The sequence below is a fragment of the Phalacrocorax aristotelis genome, chromosome 2, assembly GCF_949628215.1.
Source record: "Phalacrocorax aristotelis chromosome 2, bGulAri2.1, whole genome shotgun sequence".
Classification (NCBI taxonomy): Eukaryota; Metazoa; Chordata; class Aves; order Suliformes; family Phalacrocoracidae; genus Phalacrocorax; species Phalacrocorax aristotelis.
In genome coordinates, this window is record NC_134277.1 from 20,637,473 (window position 1) to 20,652,864 (window position 15,392).

General features: G+C 39.7%; 1 non-coding gene across 1 annotated transcript; it reads left to right on the forward strand.

The window, feature by feature from the left end:
- Nucleotides 1-15,118: 15,118 nt before the first annotated feature.
- TRNAN-GUU (transfer RNA asparagine (anticodon GUU)) lies at nucleotides 15,119-15,192 on the forward strand. Its single transcript has one exon. It is a non-coding gene; the product is annotated as a tRNA-Asn (tRNA).
- Nucleotides 15,193-15,392: the final 200 nt, after the last annotated feature.

Here is a 15,392-nt window from a genome sequence, read left to right on the forward strand (position 1 = left end):
TCAAAAGAGCTGCTGAAACATTACAAGTGAGAGCCATAGGCAAAAAAAAAATAATGTAAATAATGGATATTTTGGCTGCATAAGGGCTGAAGGTTTGGTTATATTTAATCACACTGGTTTTGTAGTTATATTATTTTAGGTGCACTGAGTTTTGTCTTCAGAGAGAGTACACACGATTAAATAAAGATTTTGCTCCAAATATCATTCATCAGTAACAAACTAATTCCCACCAGAAAAAAAGAAATATATCACAGCATACAAGTCTTCCATTTCTATTTCATACTGCCATTTATTAAGTAATTTCCTAACAAAAATTGTTAGATGCACCAGGTTTCTGAGTTGGGTTCTTGTACTCCAAGCTGTAATTATGGAAAAATTTCTGGATGGAATTATGGAAATTTTAGAAAATACCCGGAATGTCCTTATGTTTCTGAGGTTTTTTTTAATTCCTTGGGCTAATTATGAAGAAAAAAGTGATATTTCCAATAAATTGTGGAACATTCAGAGCAAGTCAAATACATATGATACCTATTTTTAAGGGGGGTTCAAAAGCCAGACACTAGTTTTGATCTCTCATCCAATTGTGAGTGATATAAACGGGAATGTGCCCCTGAATCCAATGGAAGCAAGAGCAGGTGATAGTTTTGCATTGCTATAACACTCATGAAGAAGGCAATTGTGTATGCAAGGCTTACAATGATGTCAGATCTACATTTTTGTATGTTTTGTTACAGTCTGTGAATAACTGGACTGTATGGATATAAATCTGTCTTTGATTAAGACAGATTATTCTGGTGTCCCATTATAAGATTATTTTACATAAACAGAGTTATCATTGACAAGTACAGAATCACTCTGATTTATAGTACTTTCTGAAAAATATACACATCTGTGAAAAATGGTAGCTTACAGCTAGAATTGAGGGTTAGACGCAGGTTCTTTTTATTCCGCTTTTGCATTAGGGAAAATTATTTTGCCTGTTACTGGTTCGAATAGTCATGGAAATTTGCTATTTTTCAGAGATCTATTCTTCATAGTTTACAGATAAGGTAAATCAATCCATAGTTTTATGACTGGAAGTGAGGGGCTATTGTAAAACTTCAGTATTAGGCAAAGTACCTATGAACATTCTGAACCTCCAAATGCTATATTAAGGTCACACACGTTTTAAATTAGGAGCTTCTGTTCTCACTCATAAATGTCTCAAACTTTCAACTTCTGATCTGAAACTTTTGCTGGTTAAATACTGTAACAGTAGCCACTGGAATTAGTAGATACTGACCCTTGTGCCATATGACAGGGTATATATAACTGTTTGTGACCCTGACCAGGTTCATGTGACTGGAGCGAAGAAATTAAGGTTAGTGTCTCACTAGAGCTCCCGTATGCTAGAACTTATTATAAAGGTAAAGGTGATTGGTTTTTTAATTAGTCTATCAATATAAAATGCACTTCCACAAAGAATAATATTTTATTTAAATAATTTTCTCCCTATTCACATGGCATCTCTCATATCATGCTCGTAAGCATGAGGAAAGCAAAACATAGCTCAGTCTCACTGCCTTCAAATTTGTGGTTGTTACCAGTGAATGCCTGAACATTTATGTTTTATGTTTTCAGCTTAGATTTTTAAAAATAATTTGGGATTGTTTCGTTGTTGTTTTTCTTTTGTTCTTGCTATCTGCAAGACATGCAACATGACAAGCACTGAACATCTATTTGTGTGGAGCATTCAAGGAAATGGAGAGTTATAAATATGTATGTCTGATGATAATATGTAACTATGACAAAGATATTCCTGCCTATATTTTTTTGAAATGATCATGCAAAGCTATGGTTTATCAAAATAATGGTAAAAATAGCATTCTAAAAATGTACGAGTTACATAAATACCCAAAATACAAAAATGTCTTCTTAGTCTCAGGTAGAAAACCTCCTCTTTGAAATTCTTGGATACAGATGTCCATGTGTCTCTAACCCCCAAGGTCCATTTTCTGCAAAGCTCTTTTAAATGTGAGAGAGGATAGAATTTCGCAACAGTTTATTGCTAGATTTACAATGCTGGCGACAAAGTAATTCTTAAAAAAATGGGATAGGCTTCTCCCAGGAATTGATCTCCGGTTGGGTTAATGGATTATGTAGGCCAGACTGTGACTGTGACTAGCCCTTACACAGTAATGCTGCTGCAAATGCATGCGAGATCTGGTCTCGTAGGAAACTGCTTCTGGGAGCCCAGCACCCCTACTCTCTGGATAAGCTCTCCAACAGAGCAAGAATAACACAGGGTCCTGCTTATGCCTCCACATTTATGCAAAAGTAGGAAGAACAGTCAATGCCTCCTTAAAGGTGCTGTAAGACAGCAATGTCCCTACATGGATTTGATTATGGAAAGATTGTTCTTTCTGCAATCACTCCCAACTTCTGTTGTTTAGCCACTGTCAAGGCTACTGGTCAGCACATAGAAGGTTAATTATTTGGCTGTGTATTTTGATATTATTGATTCAATTTTATGATGTTGTTTTTTGTTCCTTATGTAGAACTTCAGCTGAAATCAGCAGGACGTAAAATTGACATTTTGTATTTCATATTCATATAGTATTTTAAATAATTTCCAGAAGACCTGTGTGACAGCAAAAGGGAAAAATAGTAGCTGAAGTGGTTTGGTATATTAAATTGGGTGGGTTTTTTGCCCCTGCTGAGTATAAGATGATCACTGTGTCTTTATTATACCACTTTGCTGGTTTGCGAAACCTTGCTGCCGTGGGCAGCTTGATCTTGCTGCCAGTGACACTGGTGGCAAAACCCCTTTTGTCTTAAGCAGAAGCAGGATTGGGCTGCCCAATGCCTGCAGCATGGAAATCCATCGGCTCCTCAGCGTCGCTCCTGGTGTACGGTGATTTTTCACTCTTCTTTATTTCAAAGAGCTGCTTTGAGGGCTGCTCTGCAATAGTAAAACTAAAGCAGCATGGAGTATGAGGAAAACATACAAAAACTTTACAAATAACTTTCACTTTTGAAATTTAAATCCTTTATAAAAGATTGTGAGATTACAGCTATTAATTTTGGTAGGTCCTTTCAGTTAAAAATTGCTTTTGAAGTGGCTCTGGCCTTAGATCAGGGTAGCTTTGTTTTGTGTTACTTGGTGATGGACAGGTTTTGCTTACACATAAATTGATAAATTTTTGTAAGAAAGATACAAAGAAACAGTATTGCACAGATGTAGTGTGCATATATGCACATATATGTGCACACAATGCTTTCATGTCATGAGCTGGTGGTTTTGGGCTGCTGCAGCAGGACTTGCTATGCCTCTTGGATGTCCAGGCAGCAGCCGCCATTTCCCCACCATGACAGTCTGAGGCCCGCCCATCCACTGGGGACTGTGGTGGCAGGAACAGGCTGCTGCGAGGGGCCACTGCTGAGCCTGAGGGGCTGGTGAAGAAGAGGCGAGTGAGGAAGGGGCTGTCCGCTGCTGCCTCTACCGGAGGGCCTCAAGGTGGAGGACCCACAGCGACATGGTGGCTGCGAGGCACTGGGGCAGAAGCCAAGGTGTTTGCTCTCAGGTGGAGGCAATACTCTGAGGAAAGAAGTGGGAGAAAACCACCAAGGAAGCTGGAGAGCAGCTGGCCGCAAGGCAGGAGGTGGGTGTGAGGCAGGGAAGGGCAGTGGTGGGACGGGCAGCACTGCACGGTGCCTGTGGAAAAGAGCGGGAAGGAGCACTACTGCTGCTGTGGCCATTGAGGCAGCTGAGGGCCATGCGGGCTCCTGGGGCTGGCTGAGGGCAGGGCTCCCCAGTAAGGGGTCGGGGCCTGGTGGGGTGGGTGCTGGTGGGCACTGCAGGGTGGCTGGGGTGTGACAGGGGAGCGTTTCCCACAGGGGAGGCCCGAGATGGCGGCCGTCAGGGCGCAGGGGAAGTCTGACATCAGGATCAGCAGTGCTCCTGTGTGCAGAGCTCAGGCGTGCGTGGCGTTCATCTGTAGCTTTTTATTAGCAAAGAAAAAACGTCTGTGAAATTCAAACCTTTTGCCACCCCTCCAGCTTAAGTGGTTCTACGGGTAATTATCTTAAGAACAATTACACAAGATGTTACCTCGGGCAAATCATATAAAATTAAAAGAAAGGGTACAGTGCCGTATTGTCAAATTTCATGTCGGTAGGAAGTTTTAAAATCTGCAGTCTTCTGGAATTCCTGTGGTTCAGTGTTTGTTCATGATACACACCGGAGGAAAATGTTCCATAATCCCATGCAGAAATAAATGTGACTGAATCCTGTTTGCTTTCAAATAATTGCATTTATTTACATCAGTTTAACCTCCATTTAAAGTGTCACGTATATCTCAACTAGATTAATGCATGTAAAAAACCAAGCCTCTGTGGGAAGTGTTTCGACTAAGCAATTTGTTTTGCTTGTAATTAATGGATTCTTACCTAAAGTACAAGTTATAAATAAAAATAAACTAATGGTGAGTGGTAGTTTGCTGCTGTCATTCAAACAGCGGACAGTTGGGTAATTATAGACCATCAAAGAACTGCTGCCCTGCTGATTATTATCTTTTAAGAATTTACCAGCCTTTCATCGTTCAAAAGAAACTTGCATTGAAGACTTTAAATATATGCTATTAATAAAATAAACATATTAAGTGGCGTGATGGTTGCTATTTACATCTCACACAGAACAAGTCACCTTTCCTTTGTTGCTTTGTCTGATACAGAATGCCATGTTGTGAAATAGGTAGCCAAATCTCAAGTAGCCACATGTATCTACATCTATACCGAGGGCTTCATACTGCAAACACATAAGGAGCTTGGCTAAGATGAGACCCTTTGAAGCAGAGTTGGACTATACCTCTGGAGAAAGTTACATGAGTGTTTGTAAGGCCAGTTCATGAAAATGGTAGAAAATCTATGCGCACAAACCTTGTATGCACACCTTTGAACTGAAAAGTATCAGTGAGGAAGATGTTGGCAATAGTTGCATCTACTCTGAACTAGAGATGTGAATAATTTCTACCACATTTTTATATGTATACGTACTTTATGTGTTGTTAAGATTTGTTATTTTAAAACCCTGGTGGGTAATATCTTTATATGTATTTACAGAAAAAGTTTTAAACACTAAAAAGGTCACTAGCCACAAAATATTTTTCACAGCTGTGATTCTCCATTTATTTAGTAACAAAATGAGCAAAACGTGTATTTCCATTGTCATTTTAGTTAAAAACTGGACTTAGGATAGAAATTATGTTATATGTATCTCTTTTCCTCATAGCGGTAAACCCATATTTAATACATCCTAGGCTATGATCTCTGTATTGACTAGAATTAACATTTGAGGTGTAATATTGAAAAATGTGTTTATGTAGACAGTGGTGCTGGAGATGGTGAACTTTTTGGCTTGGGGAAGGAGTGGGTACATGCGGTGTAGAGTTGGTCATAACATGTTTCCATCAAAAGTACTGCAGAGCTCTTGGAGCTTGTCAGGACTTTGGATTCAATGTTGCTGTGGTCATCTGCCTATAAACCCTGTGCAGATAGCAGACACATTGTCTCCAGTAAGGAGGCATCCACTACCTAAGCTGATCCATCTAGTTTGTCTACCCATTTATCTTGTGTTTATATCAGAATGAAAGAGTCAGTCCAGCATCTCTCATTCAGAATACTTACACAAGATTGGATTATTCATCTGAATAAGCGTTCCAGGATGGGGAACATAAACCTCTGTAAATAGAACACCGAAATTGTAAATAATACAAACCAAATGCTAAACATTGTACTCTTCAGTCACTTTCATTAAGCCAAACTCTAATAATCATTAAGGCATGTCAAAAATATAGAGATATATGTTTTATAGGAAAGGTCAGTTGCAGTCCACGGTTATTTTTAATTCAGTCAATTGTTTTCGGCAGGCATATCTGTATGTAGCATAATCTCTTGCCCATTTTCAGCAAAACATCCCGAAATTCATCATACATGAAAACAGAGCTGGAGGAAGAGGAAATGAACAATTTTCCAATTTATGCAATTTAAGAGAAATATGGGGGGGTCTTTAATGACCATTGGCTGTATGAAATACAAATTATCCATACCTAATAAGCTGCAAAAGGCTGTTGAAGATGGCAGAAATGCTGCTTTTAAAGGATTCTGTACTCTTTTGAGACCAGTTTTGTTATAAATCTGCTTGTGTGTCATTGAACTGGATACTGTGATTTGTTAAAGACTATAAATATAATTTTTATTGTTAATATGATTAATTTTGACATGTTTTACCTTGATAGTTTTGGCATAATATTTTAACAATCTTTCAAAAATCCTAAGTTAAAAAAAAATGAAAGAATTTCAGAAAATGAGCTATTTTAAGGTTACTTGACAATTTAATTAACTGATTTAACAGTACAGTTGTGTTGATTATCTTAAATTGTAAAAAAGATTGAAAATTTCCAGGTGCACTGACAGACTCATGCATACCTCTTTTGGGGGGTTTTGGGTGTTGTGGTTTGTTGGGGTTTTTTTATAAACCGTACAGAAGAAAAAGGTTAAACCTCCGAGAATCTGGAAATACCAGTTGCATGAATATGTAAGGGAAGCTCTGAGTGTTAGCAGAATTTTTAAAGCTAGTTAACATTGTAATGACAACACTATAAAGTGCTATAAGACTTAAAAGTATGCTGTACATGATCATAGGATTTTCATATTTTGTATTTATACTTAGGTAGTTACTTGTGGAAATTGAGCAAATGTACAGTGTATTAACATGTAGTGTGATAAAAATGAAAAGGCTAATGATACCATAGTTACTGCTTGGCTGTATGAAAAACTGGAAATGCTGGATTGTATTATTTTGAAAAGTACATAGTATAATGCAGGATGATCAGGAGCCTCTTCAGTAGCAATCATGATATGTTGCAGTGTGTATTTATTAATATACCATTTTTTCTTAAAGTAGAATTTCATATATGTATCGTAATTATTTGGAAGTAGTAAATAATTGCAACACAAAGTTCAGGAAATCTAGAAAGGCTTTTATGTAATGAAAGAAAAGTGAGAAAGGAGAATGGGTAAGGAATAATTTTCATCCTTTCAGGCCTAGAAGGTTCCTGGGCAGGTGAAGTGATGAGATTTTACATATTGTGTGACTGCTGTTGGCCTTATTATTAGGGCCCTACACTACGGACTCAGGGAGAAAGAGGAGGACTTCAGTACTGTCAGAATATGCTGCTGTGCACAGCCTGTATTTCCTTTTCCTGGGAGGATTATGCCGTGTGTGAACTGCAGCATCCTGCGTAGCAGTAGAGATGTCTGAATGGATGATCCCCCTCCCCAGGGGTGGCACATCTCAGTGCATGTTCTGGTCACCTGAGGCAGGGGCCAAGGTCTGCATTTTGACCAAAATGTATTAAACTTCAGAGGCATGTCCTCTCCTGTTCCTACTTATTAAGTACTATAGGAGATTATTTAGGGGCAAGTTTTTCTGATTTTGTTCACAGAAATGGCTCTTTTCAAGTTAGTGAATTGCATGCATATAGAAAGGGAGAAAGATTTAGCTTGTGTATGTCTCTGAAATACTTTATAATATAGCCTAATAATAATGTTTAATAATAAAGTCCCTCTGAATTCCCTCATGGCAAGGACAATGGCAAAACAAGATTGTGGCTCTTCATAACACCCTTGCACTGTCTTTACCTTTTATGGACCAGCTTAGCTTTATTAAATGTCCAAACAACAGTCTTCGTACACTGTATTCATGCTTTTAGACATGTATCATGCTTTTGTTTTACCTTTGATTTCCTTGACATGTGATGCTATAGGGAATTAAGATAAAGTGTAGTCATCTGTCCAGTTTCCTTCCTATAGCCATATTGTGTATCAAACTCTCAGACCCCACAGTGTTCTGCAGGAGATTATCCAAGAAATGATGAATCCTCAGTAGGAGCCATCAAAGCGTCATTGCCAGTTTGTAGCCACTAAAAAGACCCTCACATCTCTTTCACTGTCACTGCATTATTGATTAGCTTGTGGAATACTGAAGCTGTATTGATTACAAATATTTAGGGATGAAAAAGGAAACAATGTCCTCGAAGGTGTTTGCGGTCCTCTCTTCTCTGTTAAAGAGATCTTTCTTCTCTTATATTTCTCTGGCTGTCTTCTACCTATTACATGCTGCAGACTGATGTGTTCGTGCAAGGGTACTGGCAAGATGGGCAAATGGCTGCTTCACCCTGCTGTGGCTGGTAGTCACCAAAAAGACGAAACAGGCAAATGAAGGAGAGTGCTTAGGTAAAGACTGATTGATTGGTTTTGCACACACATGCATTTGGACAGAAATTATAGGAAGCTAAACTTATTTTCTATTTGTTTATGTTTTAATTAATTTGTATTTTAAAATTATCTTAAGGGTCCAGACAATGTAGACCATGAGGTCTGATATACTGATAACATAACTGGCTGATATTCTAGTCCCATTAGACAACATAGCTGCTGAAATCCCAGTGCATTCTGTCTTGATATTCATGGGTTCTCCTAATCCAATTACAGGAATACTCTGTGCAGACAGGCTAAAATACAGGACCTGAGAAAAATCTTAGCTTGTTGATCCATTCTGATGATGTCTGGAAAAGGACTTTGCAAATGAAGAACAGTGAAGTACACAACAAAGCAATTCCCTGCAAATTCAGCAAGTTACTTCTCACTATCCCTTCTCCAAGAAGTCCCTACTTAGCTACATTGGCACATGCAGGTGGTTTCTGCCTGCTTAGTGTACAGTTAGTTCTCTGCCTGGTACTTAAGCTGAAATCATTAACATGTGTCTTGTGTGTTACCTGAATGAAAGGCGAGTTCACGGGTTATTATTGCCCATTTTTCCTCTTTGCTCCTGCACTTCCCTGTTTCGATTACAAATCCCCCTCCAGGCACAAAGCAAGCTGGACACCTACAGTGCAGCTAAAGAGTTATTTGTTCCCTAGGTGGACACTAATGAATGACTGCAGTGCTGCCCTGAGTGAGGGGGTCCCCACTATTAAAAGTTTAATAGAAAGATCTGAGAAGCTGGGGGCCAAGAGGAGGAGGAGGGGACAGGGAGCTGTGAGTAACTCACTAAGTGCCTTCTCTGTTCCTTTGCTGTAGTGGAGATTATACCATCCATTAGGACAGGAGCAACTGGAGAGAGGTCAGTTCCCTCTGCGTTCTCCTTTTGCCTTCACTCTCACCACAAGCTGTTGAAACTGCAATAATATGTTTATTCCTTTCCACTGTAAAATCTCTGAAAGCAGCAGGAATATGGTCTGTCTGAAAAATTAGCTAATTCAGTCTTTTCGCTTTTCTGATCTTCTATCCTTTTGTTTCCCTCCCACTCCTCTTTGTTCTCTTTTTTCTCCCTAATCTGTCTCTCTTTTATTTACTCTCCATACTCTTATCTTCCTCTACTCCTTTCTGTTCAAGACTTGGCACTAGGATAGGTATATTTAATCTGGGGGCTTAAAAGTTTGGGGTTTGGGTTTTGGTGTGGGTTTTTTTGTTTTGGTTTGGTTTTTTTGTTTGTTTTAATTATTCTTTAAGTATTCCAGTGCCCACATGAGTTCCTGTCTATGCTATGTGATCATAAATTTTCATAGAACAGTGGAAGTACATTGTCCCTCATTTCAACTGAGGTAAGTATAATTCTCCTCAATGTTTCTGTCTCCCGCTCAACTGTAGGAGCATGAGATCTAGTTTTAGTTTTGCTTTTAGTTTTCGATTTAGGCCCCATTACTGTATCATCTGTCCATGTCTGAGACCATAAGAAGAAAAGGGATCAGTTATAATTGAGAGAGAGATAGAGGTGTATCCTTTAGTTTCTCTCTGCTGTGTATTACCAAGAATATTCTGAATATCTCTTACATAATCCTTTTAAGGAACAAGGCGAATCTCTTGTATACCATTCTTATTATAACTCCAGGAAAGAGGGTTTTATTGCAGGTTCAGGCCACCAACATGTTTGGCATCCTGGGGTCCTGCAGGATGCTGCCTGCATTGTGAGGGACAGCTGGGGAACAGCAATGGAAGAAGCTTCCTTGTACCAGAGGTGTTTGAGAAAGTTAGAATTCTGCTGGAGCTAACTGTAACCATAGGAATTCAAGTTTGTTTTCATAACCTCCCTCCATTTTGGCAACAGAGTTCTGGGATTAGAAACCTCTGCTAATCTTCTGATAGCTGGTAATAAACATAGCTGGAGGAACTAAAATATAATGGCTTCTCCACAGTTCTTTGGACTCCCTGTGTCATCTTTCATACAGAGCTCTTCTAGAAGGCAATGCAAGAATATTTTGAGCCTGTAAATGCATCCTGAAAAGAGCACTGATACCTGAATTTGATGCCTGATCTCTTTGAAACAGTCTGAGTAAGGCCTCCAGAAGTGGTGTTGCCCATACAACTTGTCAGCACAGGTTTCTTAAGATTGCTGCCTGGCTGAACGTGTCAGATTCCTGTTTGGAAATATCTGGAGTGGATTCACAAAACTTACCTGCATTTTCCTTTCTCATTGCCTTTCCTTCAAACATTAGTGTTCTGGCTGAATTACAGCACTTGGACAGATGTAAAGCTGACTAGTGTGATCACCTGCAAAATAACTACTAGAACGGAGGTAGAAGTTTTCTGGTGAGAATTTTTCAGGGAGATGTGTTTTCCTAAGCATTGAAAGGATACAAAATTTGTGTTCTCATTTTTTAACAAACAGTGGTTTTGAGTCTGCTCTAAAATTTGCCCTTCACTTTTTTCTTAAATTTAACCCATTTAAGGAAATACTTATGTACTATGATAGTAATCTGATTGCACTTGAAGTTAACACATGCTTTCATATTGCTCTGAATACAGTTGCTTTCCTGAACTGAGGCCTATGTTTAGAACCTAAATCTGAATCCTAGAATTCAGAAAATGCTAAAATAGGTTGCTGCCCCTGAAAACACAGGCTGTCAATTCCTCTGTTTTCCTTTGTCTTAAGAGACAACATTAAAGTTCAGTTGCATAAGACTCATTCTTATTTTCATTATATTCACTACTATTTTAAGAACTCTTAAGCATTCTTAGTAGGTGCAGTTCAAAAAACCTGCAAGGACAGGAAATTTCTCCCTTTCTTACTGTGATAAAAAGAAGTGCTTGAGAGAAATAAGTGCTATGTGAGAAGCATCATTATTACTCTCCTCAGTGTTATGTTCTCTTCTTATGCCAGTAAAATTTTCTTCTTTTCACTTTTTTTGAAGGAGTATCTTAAGATTGTTTTGTGTTGGGTGTTTTTTTGTGGTTTGGTTGTTTTGTTGGGGGTTTTTTTGTGTGTGGAAACTATTAAACTGACTGCCGTAATGATTGTACTTTTTTCAGTAGTCACTCAGGGCAGATAGATTACAGGGAACTGCAATCCAAGATTCCCTTTATAGTATCTCAGGTGAGATGTGAAGATCAATTCTGAATGTAGCCCTCTCTATTTGGTTTGGTTTTGGGCTTTTTTGCCAAGCTGCAGACTATATACCAAATCACTGATAATAGTGATGGCTGTTCTATAATTTTGTTGCAAGTCACACTGAAACAACTTTCTGTCTCTCCTGAACATGAGATAAATGCAACTACAAGTTTCGTGATCCAGAACCAGGCAGCCTACGCCATTTCCTTTTGATAAACACGGTTATGGAGGTTGGGGGAAGGGCTGACTTTTAGGTTACCCAACAGTCTGCAACTAGTAACACCCCAAGATTTCTGGATTTTCTCATCTAGCTGCCTTTTCTGTGACTTGCATTATAAGAGAAGACAGAGCTAAGTGAACTGGAGACGTCAGTAAAATACTATTTTCAGTCCTGTTCTTTGCTTTTAAGGTAAGTTGATCCTATTTGCAGGGATGTCCTCTCAGTTATAATGCTATTCAGACTTTACTAACAGACCCAAGAATAGAAGTGTTTAGTTAATAAAGTATTAAAAACAATATGATAAGCCACCTTTGTGTCTGAAAAACAGCAAATCTATATACAAACAACCGAATGAAAAAACCCTCCATGCATTTTATATGAAGAATGAAAAGAAGTCTTGCAACTGATCAAGAAAAACTGCCTATATGTGCCTCTTCCAACCTTTTGAATCCTTCTTCAGAAGTAATGCTTTCCATGGTTTGACGCTTGCAGCTCCATAAAGAAAAAAACTTTGCCATGGAAGTCTCATTCTCTGCTTTTAATAATTTTAATAGCAATGTTGAATTATATTAGTTGTCCATTTATTTTAATGTCCTGGTTCTGGTAAGGACTAGAATCATGTTTCAGAGGAAAATATAAGAGCTCTTTGGATGGTAAGCTGTGCACTTACAATCTTCTGTTACAAAGTAAGCAAGCAGAAATATGTTTGGGCAGAAACTGAGTAGCTGTTCTGAAAATTTTTGTGACTATGAATTTCTGTAGTTTGGGCCGAGTTGTAACCCGAGAGCTGGCAAATAGTTGACCAAAAATGATGCATAGAATAATAAATAATGTAGGCACATGTGCTTGTTGGGGGATAAATGGTACTTTCCCATAAGAAACTGTAGAAATAGAGTATTTAATGAGTAATTATGTGATATAAGTGGGAAGATTCTTTTTTTTCTGTTATATCCTACTGAACTGATTTTAGGAACAGTTCTGGCTGAATAACCAGACTTATTTTTCAGAACAGAGGATGAATATATGGTATGTCTATAAAACTCATAAACAACACCCACTTTTACCCTCTGTCCTGTATTAACTTTCTCTGACATTCAGGAACCAAAGTCTGTATCTGAAGAAGGTCACAGATGTCACAGCATTGAACGTGCCAGTTCATGGATCTCAAAATAACAATAAGATAACGTTATGAAATATTTAAATATCATAAAATATAAAAAATAGTTTTCTATTACATAGTAGAATATTTCCATATATTCATATGTAACACATTTGTATACATTTATGCTTTTATAAATATATAAACCAAAATATAATTCCTAATCTGTGAATTCAAGAATGGTATTTAAATTATATATGCTAGATGTTAGGAAAAGTCAAGCAGCTCCAGATATGATCCACAAGAAACAGTGTATCAAGGAAGAGACCTGTCCAGAAATAAAGAACAAAACACTGATAGGGAGGATGATTAAGCTGAAGTAGCAGCCCTTTCTGGTTTCTGAATGCCTGAAACAGCACTTGGCCTCTTCCTTTCTACTGAAGATACAGTCAGAAACCTTCTCCTAAGGGTAGATAGCTAATCTTTTCCATTTACAGCGTAGTGATAGATAATGTCGCTCTCTGGTATGATGGCTCACTGGTTAGTGCTTCAGCCGTCAGCGAAAGCCATCCACGTTCAGATCTTTTGCTGATCTGCGAGTTTCAGGCTGAAGGGGTAACATCTGCTGTTGTGTAGGTTCTTTTTATTTTCTTTTTTACCTTGTAAGATTTTAAACGAAAGACTCCAAGATTCAGTGAGGAAGAATGCCAAGAAAAAAGGAGCTGAGTGACTCTCGAGCTTCGCCTGCAGCCCTCTTACTGTCCCGATGCATTGAATAGGCAGCTTTGGATGTCTAATGCCAGGTCCCGTGTTCCTCTCAGACACCTCAAAGTTAGAGCTTGTGCTCAGTATCAGCATAGCAAAGTCCCTTTTTAGATCTGGCCTCTAGGCACAGATTTTGAAAATAGTAAAATTTACGTTCATTAAGACTAATGGGAATATTCATGCGTATAAAGTAAAATGTGTCAGGGCCCAAAAGCCATGCCCAAATGTTCGTCTGCTGGTCTATGGGTTAGGCCTTTGTTCAGACTGGGATCTTGCTATTTCCACTAAATACCCATTTGCTTGTGCATAAAATCCCAGGACTGTTTGCTTGTCCTCCTACACAGAGAAAATGTCCAGCCTGTGAACTAATTCTTCAGACACTGAGAACAGCAGAGGCCTGGGTAGGAAAGCATGTCGCAGTGGGCATGATGCCCCAGAAAAGAATCTTTAATTATTTCAATTGGTTGAAGGCTTGCGTACCTTTTCCTTCTCCTCCATGTTTTAAAAGATGTTGCTCAGTAAGGTACAAACAATACTAAAAAAAATTGAGCAGTAGTGTGATAATGCTGACATTTATGTAGCTCTTTTCAAAGTATTGGAAAAACTGGAAAGGCTGAGCTGTGGGCAATAAACGGTCACCTTAAAACCACTCAAGGGGCTGAGGAACAACATCTTACAGTGCTGAAGAACAAGGTATTGTACAAAATATGAGAGCTGTGGTAACACACTCTTGCTCTTACTCCTGCTGCTGAAGACCCTCTGGCTTCAGGAGTGAGCTGGGACTTCTTGTCTTGGGTGGGCAGAGACTAGGAGATAACCAGCACCTGCTTGGAAAGAAGCTTGCACCCGTGCTTGTGCAGTGGTGCCATGTGCCTGCTTGACACCAAAGGCCTTCAGCAGAGAGAAGAGCTGTCAGGCAGAGCTTCAGGGAGCCACAGGGACAACACGAAGCAACCAATATTGCAAGACTTCAGAGAGATTCAGACGGTATCAGTCTATGAAGTAAAAGGGAAAAACATTTGCTCAGGTTTGGATGTGAAAATTTGTACTTAGTGGAGCTGTAGTATACCTACTGTTTACTGTAAGGTAATGTGGGAAGTGGATTTTAATAAAATTGTAATGGGAACGTTAGCTTTTCTTTGCTGCCCTTTTCAGTCATTTAGGTAAATATAATTTACCTACATACATGCAAGGGATGCTGCCTGTTTTACACAGTCTGACTGTTGTCTGCAGTCACTTAACACTACCTTTTAAATATATTAATAGGGCAATTTTGCAATGATATTTGGGGTTTACATTTTGACTTGCACATGTGATGAGTGAATTAGCAGCAGCCAAGAAGCTGTTTTAACTCTGATTCATGAATCTATTCCCCAGAAAAAGAACGCTGCCTGAACAGTGATTTTGGGAATTAGTGTTTCACATCTGCTAGAATATAGGCGCCGTTCCCGCCGTTCTCCCATTCCTCTTTCAGCCCGTCGCAGGGCCGATGGCTCGGGGGCCGAGGTGCGCGGGCACGGCCGGGGGGCGCGGAGGCCCGCGGGGGCCACCGGACGGGAAGCGGCGCAGCACATGAGCCGCGCGGCGGCAGCGACAGCTGCCGGACGTCTCTGTGGCGCAATCGGTTAGCGCGTTCGGCTGTTAACCGAAAGGTTGGTGGTTCGAGCCCACCCAGGGACGGGTCCCCATTTTGGCGCGGCCGCCCGTTGTTTTGTGCCGGCGGCGGGCCGCAGAGGATGTGAGATTAGCGCTGGCGGTCGGGCCGGCGCCGCCTGTTTCTGGGCACGGGGGCCCCAGGAGGGGACCGCTGCCGCCCGGCCCCGGCGGGGGCAGCTCCCGCCCGTGGGGCGGGACGGCTCCTTTCCTGCGCCGCCCTCCCC